A 6,693-nucleotide genomic window follows, 5' to 3' on the forward strand; every position below is an offset into this window, starting at 1 on the left:
GAGGGCTCCGAGCACACCCCCCCAGCTGCCAGTAGGATGGCAGCTACTGACTCGACGCGCGGGACTCCCCCCGTTGCTCCAGTGTTACTCCGGCCCCAGTCTTTCCCTGCTATAGGATCCCCTGTTACTCGGCACCCGCTCTTCTCCTTCCCTGCTCCTGGAATGCTGGAGATTCCCCAATCCCATCTTTCCTTTCTCCGGGATCCCCTGGGTGTTACTCCAGCCCCACATCTTTCCCTGCTCCAGCAAGCCCAGCACGTTATCCTTCCCTGCTCTAGGAACCCCTGAATGTTACTCAACCCCATATCTTTCCCTGCTCCAGGACCACCTGGCTGTTACTCAGCCCCCCATCTCTCCCTGCTCCAGAAACTCCAGCATCATTCCAGCCCCTCCATCTTTCCCTGCTCTAGGATCCCATAACTCATCTCCCCCACCTTTCCCTGAGCCAGAAACTCCAGCATCATTCCAGCCCCCTCCCATCTTTCCCTGCTCCTGGCTGAAATCCCTGCTCTCCCGCTTGGACAGTGATCCCTCTGGAATTACTCATCCCACAGGACATGCAGGGTTTCCACTCCTGACTGTTTAAGACAGGAGGGGTTTGTGCATTTGGGTTTTAGAGCTGAAATTCTAGACCTTGTTTTACTTGCAGCTCCCAGAGCCCCTTCCCACCCCAGCGAAAACCACCGTGGAATTTTGCAGAAATACTTCCACGGAGATAATTGCTCATCTTAAGGACTGCAAGGCCTTTGGATTTCCTTCCCTCGACCACATTAAAGTCAATGGTATTTTAAAAAAAATAACAAATATATCAACGAAGCTTTGGATTCCGGGAGCTCCGAGGGATTTGCAAACCTGTTACAACCATTAATGAATTAATCCCCACTAATCCAATAAGATAACGAGCCCTTCCTACTTTCCAGGTGTTTATACCATCAGATCAATCACCAGATCAGCAGCCCAAGATAGAATTGCTTTAAAAATCTGACCATTAAGTTTCATAACAGTATTTTAGATAAGTCTGTTGGGCACTTCAACGGCGTGTAAAGGAGATAAAGATTAATTTGAGCTCTGTACAATCCCAAACACCTCGAGGTATCGCTACTCCCCTTTTAATTAACATATAAAACATGGGCATGGCACATTAATTGCCAGGCCTGCAGCAGATCCACTGCCATCCACATCACAGCACACAGAAAAGGGGAGGAATAAATATTTTACAATTACTTTTTAGCACAAAGTAGCCAGGAAATGAGGAAACCAACTTAAAACCACTGACCAAAAAAATGACAAAATAAGATTGTCACGTCTGTGTCGTCATAGGGATGACTAAAGCCCATCACTTCCAAAAAGTACAATATTCCTATTTCATAGCTGGATAAACGTGGGCAAGGGTGTTGTCATGGGAGGATTAGTGCCATTCAATACAGGTGATGCTTTCCCAAACAATTTAGAGTGGAAAATCACAAGCTCCTCCAGGAACAGAACCACCCAGATGGACTCCTTCCCCTATGCCTGGTGTCAACACACTCTAGGGAGCCTGGCATTTGTAAAATTTAAGGAAACAAAGGGGAAAAAATAGTTATGAGGGAAGAAACTCCTCTTCACACCCCAAGGTATTTCTGTCTTTTTATATCCAAGTGTTGCTTTTGCCTTTTCAAGTGAAAAAGTGCCTCGTTTCTGTCAATACTTCTACAGTCAAGGCAATGGCAGCACATATAAATCATACCTACACTCACACATTTAATCAAATTACAATACATTAAAGATGTTTCTGCCTGCAACAACTGCATTCCCCAAACCACTGCTGGAAAACCAAAGTGCTTCAAGATTTACAGGGCACACGAAAACCAGCAGATCCTCCAACAACTCAAACCATATTTCCTCATTTTCCTCTGAAGTCCTTCAAAAAAAAAAAACAAAACAAACAAAAAAAAAAAACTTTCAGCTAAACCAGACCCTCACAGAAATAGGAACACATAAAAGCTTGAAGATGCAGGGAGGAAAAAAATCTTCTAATAAAGATGAAGTTTGATGCAGGGAGAAAAAGCTTTTAATAAAGAAGCAGCTTGATGGGAAGTTTCTCCACTGCAGGGCCTGAGTCACAGGCAACAACTGAAGGGCAACTGAGCATTTTTTCTGGACCTCTCACTTGGATATATAAAATTGGGGAGTGCTTCCCTTGGCTTTGGACCTAAAGGAAGCAAATGCTAGGCAGAAACTGCCCATGGCCCCTCAGCTGTTTATTTCTAATACCCAGCTCAGGTTAAACAGCTCACAGTTAAAAGCATCTTTTATGTGAGTAAAAAAATCATTTAACATAAAATGTTTCTAACTCAAACACAATCAGATATTTACTTGACCTTAATGATAGCTTATTTCTCATTTTGGCTAAAAGTTACTGAAATAAATCCATCTCAGAGTGGCTGGAGTTTTAAAAAAAATTTGTCAAATAGGCTTAAACTTTAAATTAAATTAGTTGCATTTCTCACTGCATCAGACAATAAAAGGAACCAAGAAAGGGACACTGAAATTCCTCCTAATTCCACAAGTTCTGGGTGGCCACACAAGGAGTTAACACCTCTGGGGCTGATGGATCATCTCCACTGAGGTCTGACCATAAGGGCATTGGCTCTCACATCTCATCCAGAATGGGACCCCTGAACTGAGGCATATGAAAAACAAAAAATGAAAATGTATTTATCTGGGTTGCAGCAAACATGAAAGGAAGGGCAAAAAAAAAAAAAATCATTAAAAAAAGATCTGACAAGTTCATGTGGATGCTCTGCATTTAGCTCTTGTTTTAGAGCAACAGTCTGTTATGTTGGCTCCTCTACAGTTTAATGATTTCCTGTTAAGAATTTAAAATTAGAAGCCTCCAACAACTTCCCCATAAACTATTTTCAAGGTTCCTTTAATATCCACATCAAGGAGATATAGTAGGTTCATATGTTATCCATGTCAGTTCGCTTCCTTCCCACTTCAAAATAAGCACATTGCAGGGAAATTCAGCAGGTTTTTATTGTTCTCTTAGAACCTTTTTTTCCCCCACTAACCATGCCCAGCTACAGTAATTAAAAAAATAAAGCTGTTCACAGACACAAGCTCATATTTAAACCGTGACAAAACGAGAACTGCTGGTCTAATGTGAAAAGCCTAAACTGTGCCAGGATTATGATCCCAAATCCTGCTTTTCCATTGATGAGTTAGCTCGAATTTTCAACTACATCCACACTGAACTTCATCCTCGTTACCACATTCATTTGACAAACACATTTTTGCTCTTTGACAGTTATCTTACCTTTGAGGAAAACATGCAAACAACACTCTGGCAGCACATGAAACAGATTCCATGTTTTTCATCCAGGCTTCCTGGAACTATAGTCCTAAAAGAAAAAAAAAACAAAAAGACAGTATTTATTTATTTGGCAATAATTGCAGTAGTTATACTACTACACCACATTTATAAAATTATTTGAGACAGGCATATAAAAGGCAGAGCATCTGCAGGGCTCCCCTCTCAGTTCCTCAGTGGGTCAGTGAAAGGGCTCACACAAACACTGATCACCACTTCCCTGACAAGAATCCCTAAATCCCCATCCATACCTACCCCTTGAAAATGGTCATTATGTGAACACTTCCTAATTGCTTTCAGTTAAAGGCAAGTCAGGTGAACCTGCAGGTCACTTCCCCTGACCTGAGAATGGAGCAGTGAGAAAAAAGCAGCAGGAGAAGAGGCAATTCTGCTGCTTCCTGCATGACCTGTAACCAAGGTACAGCTCCTAATTTGGCTGAAATATAAATCTGCAAGCACAACTAAAAAAAAAAAAAACAACCAAAGGAACAAAAAGAAAACAAACCTCTTTTCAGTTTGCAGCTCAGCCACAGAGTCAATAAATTGTGAGATAAAGACAATGCTGTTACTTTCTGCAGTGATTTTCAGACCCAATTGGCTTGTTAGTCATCAAACTATGGTTTCACAAACAGATTTGGGAAAGAATCCCAGAATGGTTTGGGTTGGGAGGGACCTTAAAGCTCATCCAGTTCCACCCCCTGCCATGGGCAGGGACACCTCCCACTAGCCCAGGTTGCTCCAAGCCCTGTCCAACCTGACCTTGGACACTTCCAGGGATCCAGGGGCAGCCACAGCTTCTCTGGGCAGCCTGTGCCAGGGCCTCCCCACCCTCACAGGGAGGAATTTCTTCCCAATATCCCACCTAACCCTGCCCTCTGGCAGTGGGAAGCCATTCCCCCTTGTCCTGTCACTCCAGGCCCTTGTGAAAAGTCTCTCTCCATCTTTCCTGCAGCTCCCTCAGGCACTGGAAGGCCGCACTCAGGTCACCCCAAAACCTTCTCTTCTCCAGGCTGAACAATCCCAACTCTCAGCCTTTCATGGGAACAACCTCCTCCAGCACTGGTGAGCTTCAGCAACCCACTGCTGTCCAGAAATAGTAACTCAGTACTCAGAGCTGGTTGGGATTTTAGGGGGTTTTAAGGATTTTGAGGCCTGGGGGGAGCAGAACAGCATCAGGCTCCAACCACACTCTACTGAAACAGCACAACCATCTTTGCAGAGGGAAAATCTCTTCCATACGAGCTCCTTCCACACAGAGAACTCCGACAACCAAGAGGTTGTTTGATCTCTAGGAGCATTTTTTTTTTTTTTTTACAATTTGAAGACTCTGATTAGATTTTCTTTATGCATTTACCCATCACAAAGCTTGTCTGCCTCCCCTTCCCCTCCGATGACACCCAGATGTCCCTCCAGACGCTGGACACGTGAGGGGTTCAGAGGCCCAGCTGCAGCTTCAAAAGCTCAGATTCCAGCAGACAGACAGACAGGCTGAGGGCTTTTCCCTCAACAACAGCCCTCACCACACTCTGCTTTTTTTTTTTTGTTTTGTTTTGTTTGTAAACGTCCTTCAAATGTTTCCCTGCATAAAGAAGACAAAAGAAAAGAGAGAAGACACCAACAAAGATAAGGATATCCATCAGAACCTCTGCCAGCCAGCACTGGAGTCAGAGGGATTTTCCAACATCTGGAATTATTAATGAGCAATTGCATTAAAGGAATTTACTGATGTGCAAATGCACGTCATTGCACAGAGCCACTTTGCTAAGAAGTTCCCAATACGAATTAAGGAGGGAAAAAAAATCATTAAACAAACAGGATAACTCCTAAGTTTAAAGACTTTCAGATGACTAATAAATTATTTAATAAAATAGATTTTGTGGGTCAGTTTTGGTGCTAAATATGTTACTTTGATGGTTACCTACTATCTCAACATTAAACACATACAGAGAACTGAGAACTTCATCAACTCTCTAATAACACCTTTAAAGCAAAATAAATATTTAATATAGAAGAGCACCAAGTTGTTCAACACACAAATATATTAAATCACACAGTATTGATAAATAACAAATGCTTCTATATTTAAATTCTATTTCTACCTAGAGATTAAATCACTTTTGCCATAAAGATTATTCTTCAGGCTCCACCAAAATGAATTGTGGCCTGAATACATAACATGCTCCAGAGAAAGTTAATATAACATCCCCCTTTCATAGATACATTTATTTCTTCTCCTGGAACATGCACATTATAGTTTTGCCTACAAAAAAATTACCAGGCAGCAAAAGGTGTAGCCTAGCTTATTTTTCAAAACATAATAATTTATCAAGAAGATAAAGTCCATTGCCACGCTGCTTGAAAAGTATATTTACCTTACCTATTAGTTTTAGAAAAATTATTAGACCCTTTATTTTAAAGCAAAAAAAAAGGGCATTATGAGCTCAAGAATTACCATTTTTAATATATTAACAATACTTTTTCCTTCATGCACTGAAAAACTTGTGCCCTCCTAACAGGTCCCCACCCTTCCCAAACTAGCCCTCCAAAAGTAAGTGGGATAAATAACCTTTCCTAGGGGGGAAGGGGGCTAATTGCCAACAGAAACCAGCTGTATTCCCTCAACTGAAATAAATTCATTTGATGTCAGAAAATGAGAGAAAAACAGCCACCAGTAGGAAAAGGAGAAGGAAAAAGAGGACAAAGCAACGTTCCATGGTCTGTTTATGTGGCATTCCTTTCTTCCCACCCCACAACATTTCTTTCTGCAAGTAAAGGACAGAGAATAATGTCCTCTCACAAAATGGGAGGAAGAGCAGCAATTTAGGATTATTAAAAATAACGTGCCCAAAGTGTAGAAGCTCTGCCTCCTATAATTCTTAAAAAACAAACAAACAAACAAACAATAAGTGCCAGTAGCAGTCCTACATTAGCCAAGAAAACCAAATTAAGACTAGATAGAAGAAGAAATATTTCCCAGTATAGTCAGTGCACCAAGCATTTGGGTTTTTTGTATTCATGAGTTTGAAAAAATGCCAAATATTTAACTCTGAATAAGAGTTCTGTTCAAGACCACATTAGAGCAGCCACACTTGAGTGGTATCAGCTGGGTGAGATAACTAAATCTACACCAAGAGTCCTTACCTGTGTTGCACTGGGGTAGTTAAATCACTGGCTACACAGGGTGAGTCTCGTTTAGACCAAATGACCTAAAAATCTCCCACCTGTGTCTGGGAACCACCCAACGTGTTCCTAGGGGCGTGTGTGAGCCCTGCAGGGAACACAAATTGGGAAGAAAAACATGCCTTCAAGAGCTTGCTGAAGATGATGAGATATTGATAAAA

This window comes from Lepidothrix coronata, unplaced genomic scaffold, assembly GCF_001604755.1.
Source record: "Lepidothrix coronata isolate B3197 unplaced genomic scaffold, Lepidothrix_coronata-1.0 Scaffold91, whole genome shotgun sequence".
Classification (NCBI taxonomy): domain Eukaryota; kingdom Metazoa; phylum Chordata; class Aves; order Passeriformes; family Pipridae; genus Lepidothrix; species Lepidothrix coronata.